General features: G+C 31.0%; 1 long non-coding RNA gene across 1 annotated transcript; it reads right to left on the bottom strand.

The window, feature by feature from the left end:
* Window positions 1–2,084: 2,084 nt before the first annotated feature.
* On the bottom strand, window positions 2,085–3,959 carry LOC120070949 (uncharacterized). The gene is made up of 3 exons (XR_005480087.2): window positions 3,807–3,959; window positions 3,333–3,678; window positions 2,085–2,516 (listed from the first exon to the last, which is right to left on the bottom strand). It is a non-coding gene; the product is annotated as an uncharacterized LOC120070949 (long non-coding RNA).
* Window positions 3,960–11,116: the final 7,157 nt, after the last annotated feature.

Below are 11,116 nucleotides of genomic sequence, written 5' to 3'. Positions count from 1 at the left end.
CTGAATTAAATTAATGTAATTGCGTCAAAATTTACCACATCTTGAGGTTTTTTTTTTCAACATGGATTTTGCTGTTCACTAATTTCAAATGTCTCTAGTGGCTTCATTTATTATCTATAGAAGAATGTAATTTAGAAGTAGAAATATGGGGAAATTTCAAAGAAAAAAAAAAGGTTGATGAGGGAGAGAGGAAATTGGTTAGAAAACTTACAACTTGCCAAGTTGATGAGCTGGGGTTGATCAATATTATAGTTCAAGTAGTTGGAGAAAGCTCCAAAGCAAATTAGGAGACTGACAAGCTATATGTCAATAAATGAATGATTATAATAATTAATTGTTGTTAATTCAGATAAATACCTTGAGAGTATAATTCCAACAGCTTCCAAACAAAACTCCCACCTCAAAAGCCCAAAAACAGACAGGACCCTGGTGTTGTTTTCTTACTTTGTGCTCATCTTCACCTGCTTTCCTTCAAAATTTGAAACTCCCCACCTGCTTTCTTCACCTGTTCTCTGACTTTGTCACCTAGTGAGAGTCTCCCTAAGAACATGCTCCTTGTTAATTACTTTTGAAGGTATTTTTAATGGGGAAGTAAAATAAAACAAACCTTAGTGTATGAATGTAAAAGTGAAACAATCATATGATTGGCTAAGCATAAAAAATTTTGAAGATGCTCGTATATTGTCTGTTTACATTCTTTTAAATATTTTTATTGATCTCATTTTCAAAGAGATTAACTTTACAAAGTTGGACATGTGTAGTAATAGAGTCTCAACAGCATCGTTGATTTGGCAGGTTCATGGGGGTGTCCCCACACATACAAGAAGGAGCTAACGCAGATTACATTTGGGGCCACTTTTGATCTATGGAGGGTTCATGATCTAATCAAGATGTCCTCGCTTTACCTCCAAGACCAATCAGGCGTTCAAGAACTAAGAAGCTATATTTAACTTTCAATTCCCACATATAAACAAAGATGAATGCAATAGAAGAGTTTCAAGGAACGAAAACTAATAAGAACCTCTATACTTTGTGCTAAATGTGTTGCTAGAAAATTTCACTATTGAAATTGTTTTGCAAGCATAATTTATTTTAAAGGGGTATTTAGGGCGATGAGTTGAGTTCTAAAGTTTGAAGTTAATATGTTGAAATTAGAAAGTTCGTGTTTGTGGTGTAGAGTTGTAAGATGGAATTCCTCGATAAATGTTCAAACTTCAATAATAAACACTATTAAAGTTGAGTTAATTAACACTAACTTATGAAGTTGGTTGGCCAAATACCCCTAAGGGGGTGTTTGGGGAAAGGACTATCCTTAGACTATAATAAGATAACCATCTCTTGCTACAGTATATACTATTTTGTGTTCCCCAATTAGCTACAATCAACACTATTTCAAAACTCTCATTTGCTACCGTTTTTACTATTTTACATTATTCATTATTTTTTTATTCTTTGTTACCGTGTTTATTATTTCCTTCTCAAACTAAAATAGTTTACACCTCAAACACATACTATTATAACTCAAATTAAAATAATCTACATCCCAAACACAAACTATTATAACCCAACTATAATAGCCTAGGATTACAATAATCAACTCCTTGCCTCAAACGTCCTCAAGTGTTTATACTTTAAGCCTTTGATATGACTTAATTAGGATTAATATTTTAGTATGTATTTTTTGAGTTATGGGTGGAAATGTCCTTTAGCTAACTGCCTAAACAAAATAGGTTTAGGGATTTTGAATGGTATGCTCGATTTTGTAATTCCAATGGCCCGGGCTTTTCACCCATCTTTTGTAAATTTCATACATCAACAAAATTTGTTTCTTATAAAAAAAAATAGTATGCTCGATTTGATTTCTAGAAAGAAATTCTCTATGTTTGATGACTAAGCCTCATCATCATACATTTGCAATTCTTGATATAGAGTTGCATGTTTGGACATTCAAGTAAGTCTAATCAACTTGCTTATGGAGAGTTCAAACCTTGAATAGAAAACTAGTTCTCCTCACGTTCTAGTGATAATCAAGAGTTGTCATAACAAAAGTGTTCCTAATTTTAAATTACTGGGGTTTTCATAGTTGATTTACATTGGACCACTTTTAATTATTTTTGGGTTTAATTGGTTTCCCAAATACGAACGCAAAAGCTCCCTTTATTACAGCAAAAACAGCTCTCTGCTCATTTTCAATACCTTTTCCTGCATTGGTCTGAAGTAAACCAAATTCAACCATCAAATTTTACCTGAACTGAACTGAAATTCAGGTTCATGTGCCACATCTAATACTATCCCTCCTAAGAACATGCTACAGAGTTCTGTAAAATTTACATGTAGCATATATTTTCAGTAAATGAATATGAGCCAATAGAGAGTACATACATTGGATGATGAAGCAAAGGGATCCGAACCCATCGAAAAGAGAGAGTGATACTTTTACTCTTTTTTGCCTCTGATGAATAAGCGCGAATCCCTTACAATCTTTATAATAAACGTCTTCTTCCTGTCTTTTTCTCCTGCACACAATTTTAGTGATCTTTGGCCTTTGGTTATTTGAAGACTTGGAATTCCAGATGTTCAAGGCCCCACCTCCCATACTCATTTTCTCAGACTTTCATCAATATATTACAGTACGATGTAGATGAGAATTTCCTTTTCAGAACTAAGATAGCAAGCAGAATATTTTTCTAGAATGCAGCACAGTTATGACCATTGTCGTGCCCTTACAGCTTCGTTTTTGTTTTTACTTCAATGGCCTTTCTAGCAGAATTCAGCAGTTTTAGGAATTGGCATTGTTTGAAATAAGTAATGGAACATAGTTTTCTGTAGTCAATAAGAAAGTCATTAATCAATTGAATTGACAAATGCTTCCTTGAGTTTTCTGAGAGCCTCATTTGATCGATCCTTAACATATACAACACTCAAACCAGAGTAAACTATTTTATGGTAGCCATAAAGTCATGGATATGACTGATATATGTGGACTTACTAAATAAGGGATTATTTCGTTTCCGATAGTCATTTATTTAATGGGTGGATAGGCATATACTGTAGATCGGAATCATGGAAGTATCATTTCTACAAACTTAAATCCCCAATTCATGAAATGCATTAGAGGTTTAAAGGGTCTACATTTTCGAATTGTAAGTTGTACAACGTGAAAACCAATGTACTTTAATCACTTTCCTTCTACTTTAGACTAAAAAGAGTTGGGATGTGAAAGCTACATAATGATGCTGAAGTAAAAAACTTATGGTTCAATGCAGTCGAGAGAATAAGAAACATGATTGAAGACCTTAAATTGCAATAAGAAAACCTCTGAAAGAACGCACCAAAATTTGTAGCCCCTTTGTGCGAGTTCTCAATAGCCAGAGCCAAGGAGGATTTTGTTTAAATCATCCATCAGATTTCGAAATCACGTCGACTAGCTGCACGCCATGGAGTCTCATTGACGGCAGAGATTTATACTTTGACGGTAAAATCTCCTTTGTACTTTGGTGGTCTTGGCGAACGCATTTCCAACGAAGCGACTGGACTATGAAGGTGTTCCAATCCCTAGATTTGTAGGACCAAGAAGAACTTTTCTGAACAAAAATCTTGCCCTTCAATTGGCGATTTTACGAAATTTGCAGACCAAATGCCCACACTCCAACTATCAAAGCGAATCGATTCCAACACCTAAATGTAATTGAAATCAAGAAGGTCAATCTAAAATCTTAACTTCATCTAGTAATGCTTCGTTAAACCTCAGGGAATTAGGGCTACCAGGGACTTGCAAGCTCAGAAGAAAAGCAACGAACGCTTACATTACTTGAAGTTGCAAGGTTGGAGGAGCAATGTGAACGAAAACTTCGGAGCTCCAATTGCATATTGCAGGCAAACGCGGGAAAATGGATTGCTTTCGGTTAAAATACATCCAGTCTAGTTTGAAGTTCGCTAACCGCCGGTCTGAACCTCGTGATTTTAACGGATTTTAAATCATAATAGATTTTTCAAATTAATTTAAGTTGAATTTTGTTGTTTAGTATTCAAATAAAGAGAGTGATTTTAAAATTTAAAATTATTTTAATTTCTATTTTTACTTAAAAGGAAATTAATTTAAATAACAAAATTACTTAAAATATTTATAAATAATCTCAAAATATCACAACATAGACTACTATCTATATCTTTTAGTTCACCTTAAAGCATTTCCAGTAAACTAAGGAAAGACTCTGGCTAAGGCATTTAGACAATGATAGTCTATGAAGCACAGATACTTTATGTGAGGCAGATACGTATCGGATATCGATACTTCCAGATGATTTGACGTATCTATACTTCCAGATACTTTCTAGATACGTATCTATTTCTATGCGTATTTTTTTTTTAAGGAAAAAGACAAGTAACTCATTTAATCTTTTCTCATCTAAAATTAGACAACCTATTTAAAAAGCTCACAAAACTAAAAGAAAAAAATAGACTAGAATCATCTAATATCCATCTTCACATTTGAGTCATCACAAAGTCTATCAAAATATAAACCATTTGGATATCTTCAACAATAAGTTCTTCATTTATCTTCATACTTCTCCCTCTAATCTTCTTCTTCTTCTTTGCAATATGAGTCACTTTTCTATTGCATTTTATTAACTATTGTACTTCAACATCTTAGATGTTGCTTTTTTTGTACTGTATTTCAGTATTTGTATTCTATTTTGTGCTATTGTTATTAACTTGTATGCTAAATTTATCTATATCCTAGATTTTTTTTAAAGAAAAAGAAAATATATTTTCAACGTATCAGTATCCTCGTTTTTTAGAAATATATATTAAAAAAATATAAAAAGAAATGACGCATCCTTAAACGTATCCGTATCGTGTAGCCGTATCTGTATCTGTGTTTCATAGATGATAGTAGTCTACTGTATTGTTTTATTTGTATATATTTTGGTTCATTTTCTTATATTTGAAAATAACTCTTTACTTAAAAAATTTTTTTTAACTACAATAGTCGAATCCTAGGATTTCATAAGATTTAGAAGTAATTACTGATTTATCCTTAACATATTCTAATTTTCAATTAATAAATCATAGTTAAAAGTCTATATTAGTAAAATCTTAATTTTCTTTTCTTTTTTGGTTGTTATAGATTTAAAATACAAAATTTTAAAGATTTCGTTCAAATCTTTCTCCTCATTTCAAATTACAGGATTTAAAATCATTTCTTACACTTTCTTGAATCCAAACGGAGGGTAAATTCTAGTTCATATAATTGTTCTATTTTTCTATGATAAAAAATATCTTTTTGGTCCCTAGGTTCTAGTTCCTAAGTTTCAAAATGTTATGCATTTAGTATTTAAGTTTTGAGTTTGGTTTTATTGTAGTCCATAGGTTTCAAAATGTCACAATTTTATCATTGACATATGAGTTTTGTTTCAATTTGGCTCTCAGATTTCAAGATTTACACTTTTAACCTTGATTTTTCATCAAATACTAATTTTCTATCTTTAGTGTTAGTGTTAATGTATGTTAAATGAATTTAAATAATTAGACGATCTATAATTAATTAGGTTCCATTATTTTTGATTACTTTTAAAATTAAAACTAAAATTTCACTTTATAATTATTTTAAATTAATTAAGAGACATTGATGTCAATAATTGAAGGTGGGTATTAATTTAATGAAAAGTTGAGGTAAAAAATATAAAATTTTAAAATTTAGGGACCGAATTGAAATAAAATTCAAATCTCAAAAGTAAAATTGTAACATTTTGAAATTTAGGGACTAATTGAAATCAAAATTAAAATTTAAGGATTAAATGTGTAATATTTCAAAATCTAGAGATTAAAGAAGTTAGATACAAAATCTATGGACTAAAAATATATTTTTCCTTTTTTTTTAAGGAAGATTTTACTTCCTATACTTCCGAAACAAAAGTGTTACCTTAGGTAGATGTAGGATTTTCAAGATGGTAACAAAAGTTCACACTTTACCTTGAAAGTGTATATTGTACATTTATACCTGCTCAACTATCTGTTTGGTCACAATATTCATTTATAATGATGTGAATTGGGGGTTAATTAAAGAAATATGGTGATTTTTAAATAAATTAAGAAAAAAATGTAATGTTGATTTCAAGATATTTAGGAAAAAGTGGTAAATTTTTTTGTCCTAGTAAATCTCAAGGATTCACGTTCTACAATTATTTTTTTTTTACTGGTCAAAACTGAATGTGTCTTTTCAATTAAAAAAAAGAAGAAGAAAAAGCAAATTGAATGCGTCTATTCATATAACAAGAAAAAAATTAATAAAGATAGGACGGCGAGATTGTTAATTCATTCTTTTTTTTTTTTAATGAATGTTTAATTCTTTTAAAATAAAATTAACAATAGAATTTTTAATTCTTTTAACATAAAATTAACAATCTTATTAGCCTCATCATTTATAGTACTATTTTAAATTAATATACACAATAGTTTATTTTGATTAAAAATTTCTAATATTTGATATACTTGATATTAATTTATTGTGAAATAATGTTAAATTTGTTTAATTCCAAACTACTGTTAATTTGTTTTATATAAAAAAATAACATTTAAAACCAAAAATTGTTAATAAATAATTTTACCATTCAAAGTTTTGTTAAAAAATAAGATGCTACCTAATTGTAGTCAATATTTACTTTGTTCCAAAAATATCTTTTCCATACATGTATATATATATTTTAAAATTTATGATCAATATTTATGAAATTTGTACTTTATTCCAAAAATAATCTTAAAACTTTTAAAAGCTTCACTAATACCTTTAAACCAACAATATATATATATATATATACACACACATAGACACATATATATTTCAAAGATACCTTCACCAATCTTTTTTTGTTTTCTTTTTAAATCCTTAGGAATTTATGTAAAAACATGGATATTACCTTTCAACGGTTGCATTAATAATTTTCAAGGTTCTTTAGGATGATGAGGTGTTTGGGATATAGACTAAAATTACATTTTTTATACTTGAATTTAACTTTCATATCCAAATATTACCTCTACCCTATCATCTCTACCTATGGATATTGCGTTATATAATCCATCAATGAATGCATTGAAGTCAACTTGATGATGCATGTTTATACGAAAAGGTGGTTGTCTATCATATTCTATACCATTTGACCCATTAACAATGTTTCCATGCATATAACATGGAAACCCCACAACGTCTATTGTAGTTTGACTAATTCAATATGATATTTACCAAAGACTATGTAAGTATATATTAAGAAGAAAATAACTAGAACGTACCAAACATGATTTATTGGTCCTTCTACTCCACCTACATTCAAATGTCTAAATTTAATATTCCATCTACGTTAGAATGTTTGAATTTAATATCTATATGTAGATCTTTATAGAATAGATATAGAATCTTTATGAAATGGAGACTAATAAAGTTCCATGACTACAATAATATTCTAGTTTGAACAAAGTGATCATTATTTCACTAGAAATTGATATTGAACGAATATTAAAGTTCCATAACTACAGTAATTTTTTTTTTTTCAGAAAAAAAATTAGAGAATATATTGGTGGATTAATCAAACTATGAAAAATCAAATAACACAACAAAGTAAATAATAGAACCTTCATTTTCCGTCTCTTGAGTCTTATAACAATTTGTTCGAGCAAATATTAGGCTTCTACTGCGCATGCATGTAATATTTTTGCTGTGAAAATAGTTCTATTAGTACACGCATTTCAATGAAAAAAAAACTACCATATTTTCCTAGATAATTTGAAATGTACCTTATCCCTAACTATTTTCTCAAACTACATTAACCATTTTCAGATGACTCGAATTGAACATTATTTCACAATAAATTAAATTGAACATCATTCAAAGCTTCATGACTACAATTTGTGTTATGATCTAAACTAACTTTTTATCTATTTATTGTACCTTTGAATGATTGTTTGTAAAACTTTTCTCGTAAATAATAGAAAAATCAGCACAAAATCATGTTAAACTTAATTTTTCATTAAATAACAAAAATATATTAACTTATTAAAAAAAATATTGTACCGAAGTTGTTGAGAAACTGATTAAGATAAATGAAACAAAGGAGTAATGTGAAGAAGATGTGAGAGAGAGTTTGAAAGAATGGAATGGTAAGAAATAGAGGTAACATGAATAAGATGAGGATGATGGTAAAAATTGAGATGACTGCCGGATTTTGGGGAGAAATATAAAGAAGATGGTAAAAAAAGATTGTTGTCGGATTTGGGGGAGAAAATATGAAGGAGATGGTAAAAAGATAGTTGTTGGATTTGGAGGAGAAAATATGAAGAAGATGAGGGAAATGATAAAAATGGTTGGATTTTTAAGGGGAAAGGAGGTGGAAAAGGATAAAATTGGTAGAATAACGTGACACGGTCAACAAGGTCAACTGGCGCTGCAGATCTTGAAAATTTGCATTTTGAATGTGTCTTTTCAACATACGCATTCAGCCCATCAATCCACTTTTTTTTTTTTTTTTTTTTTTAACTAAATGCATATCTTCAAGAGACATTTCAATTTTGATCGGTAAAAAAATCGTAGAATATCTTTTCAATAAAGACCAAAAAAAAAAAATTATCCCATTTTCCTAAATATTTTGGAATCAACCATTTTTCCATAATTTATTTAAAAAATCGCCCTATTTTCCCCATTAGTCCTGTGAATTGAGCCAACGTTTAAATATTTTAAAGATAAAATCATTATTAAACAAATAGAACAATAGTCAAATTAGGCTGTTGAATGAGAAATTTTGGATCAATCACAAATTGCCACGTCATTTTCCAAATTAATGACGAATTTACAAATCATCTAATTTAGGACTAATTAAAAAAATTGGCATGTGTCCTAAATTGAAATTGAAGACATAAGTTGACAAATCTCAATGATGCTATGTGTATTGAATCAAATAATTTGATCCAATTTGATATTATTCTTTGGGCTAAACTCCAATTGAGCCCAAACATAGGCATAATTTGACCCAAATGTCAAATAAAACCCAAATCCAGTTAGTTGAACCCAAGGACCAAATCCATGGCCTAACCAAACCCAAGCCCATAAAAGCTTACCTGAGAACTCTATAAATAAAGAAGTTCTCTTCATTTGAGGGAGGAAAATTTTATACTCCAGAGGACCTAGAGATGTAAGGTAAAGTATCAATATACATTCCACTATCTTGACTTCAGGAGTTAGGGAGTCTTTTGATTATTGAGAGAATTCTCTCTAGGTCCTCTAGAGTGTAAAATTTCTCCCCCTTGATGTCCTAAATCTAGTGTATCTCATAGTTTGTAGTTTTGTTAACATAAATTATTTATCTAATAAAATCAGAGGTATTTTATTGGACATTTAGAAAACATTAATTCAATCCAATAAACTACGATCCAAGGTTATATGATGTCACTTGTGTTAGGATTGGTGTCCTAATTCTCCCGGAGTCTCGTTGTTTTGTAAAGATACACATTATTCAATGAATAAAATAAGTGTTATTTAATTCTGACATTTACTCATATCCAATAAACAAAGCTCCTTGGTTATCTTATGTGAACTTAAGCATGTATATGATATACAAGTGGATCATGCCTTAAGTGATAACCTAAATCGGTCTGTAGTATAAGGATTAAGGTGGGATACCTGATCTTGGTGACACTACGTATACGGCCTGCTTTGTAGAGGTTTGCAAGTGTAGTAAACTACTATAGATGGTAGATCCTGACGATTCGTGTGAAGACGTGGAGCGGGGGTGTCCTATACAAAGAGTTTGTATAAGACCTGGACCACGAGATGACTAGACTCTGTATATAACACCATTGATACTAGAGACTTGCATCTCACCTAAACGACCATAGGTGACACGACCTCAATCTTGAGTGTTTTGGGAACTCCTGCTTTTGAGGGCGGTCTTTTGATTAGTATGGGTGAGAGTGGCCAGATTGCCAACTCAACATGTCTCCCTTTTTGGGGACTTGTCTGATCTGAGAGTTGGGAACTCAATCCACAATATGGAATTCACTCCTTTCCCAAAGCAGGTATAAGTAGAGAGATTGTTCCCTTAAGGGTTGATTCCGAGGCTTGAACATAGTGGTCACAGCGTCTCTTTGGAAGAGAAGACTCAGTCATTGTAGGACTATGACTTATGTTCATTAGAGGGATCAGTGGTACTTAAGGAGACAAATGTAACTACAGGGGCATAACGGTTATTGGCCCAGCTGTACTTACGAGCGATCTGTGAAGGGTTGTCGCACTACTAATTGGTTAAGATGGACACATAATATATTTGTAGTAAGGAGAGTTCAGCTGTCGGTCTTTAGTGGAGTGCCTGACAATTAACGGATGGTGGATCTCGTGACTAAAAAGTTTAGTTAGTTATTCACGTACCGTTGGAGCTTCGGAGCTACAGGTCCATGAGGTCCCCTTGGTAGCTTGGATTCATTGAGGATCAGTTCTTGTTGTTGATTTGAAATGTTCAAATTAACAAGAGGTATTTTGATTATATATGATATAATCGGTATGATGTATAAGATACATCTAGTGGAGGATTGATGTAAATGAGATTTACATTATGTACCATGGAATAGAAAAAGAACTATGGTTTATATGTTTTATGAGATGAAGTATTAAAACTATAGGTTATAAATATAGTATGATAAGTTGGTTATCATTTATGTTTATAATAATATTAATTATTGGATAATTAATTCTTTTTCTTTTAAATAACCAAAGTAGTGGGTGGTTATTGGATCATGGTAACCGTGAGTTTCAAAGGAAAGTGGTTTCCTATTTTGAAAAGAGGTTTTTTACAAAAGTTTGAAAGGATTTTTGAGTTTTCTCTCTGCGCAAAGAAACTCACGAAAGTCGTCAAGTTAATACAGATTTACTAAACGATGGTTGGACGAGCTAAACGATCGTGTAGTGTTTACTAAACGATCGCATAACTTAGCTAGACGATTGCTGGCCCAAGGTAAACGATCGTGTAGTGTCTGTAGGTGACAGACCGAGCTAAACGATAGAGCTAAACGATCACATAGCTTTTGCTAGATGATCGCATAACTTTATCTAAACGATTGGGCATCGACCTAT

Source organism: Benincasa hispida, chromosome 2, assembly GCF_027475165.1.
Source record: "Benincasa hispida cultivar pf3 chromosome 2, pf3_genome.v1.1, whole genome shotgun sequence".
Classification (NCBI taxonomy): domain Eukaryota; kingdom Viridiplantae; phylum Streptophyta; class Magnoliopsida; order Cucurbitales; family Cucurbitaceae; genus Benincasa; species Benincasa hispida.
This window is presented reverse-complemented; position numbering and strand designations above follow the sequence as displayed.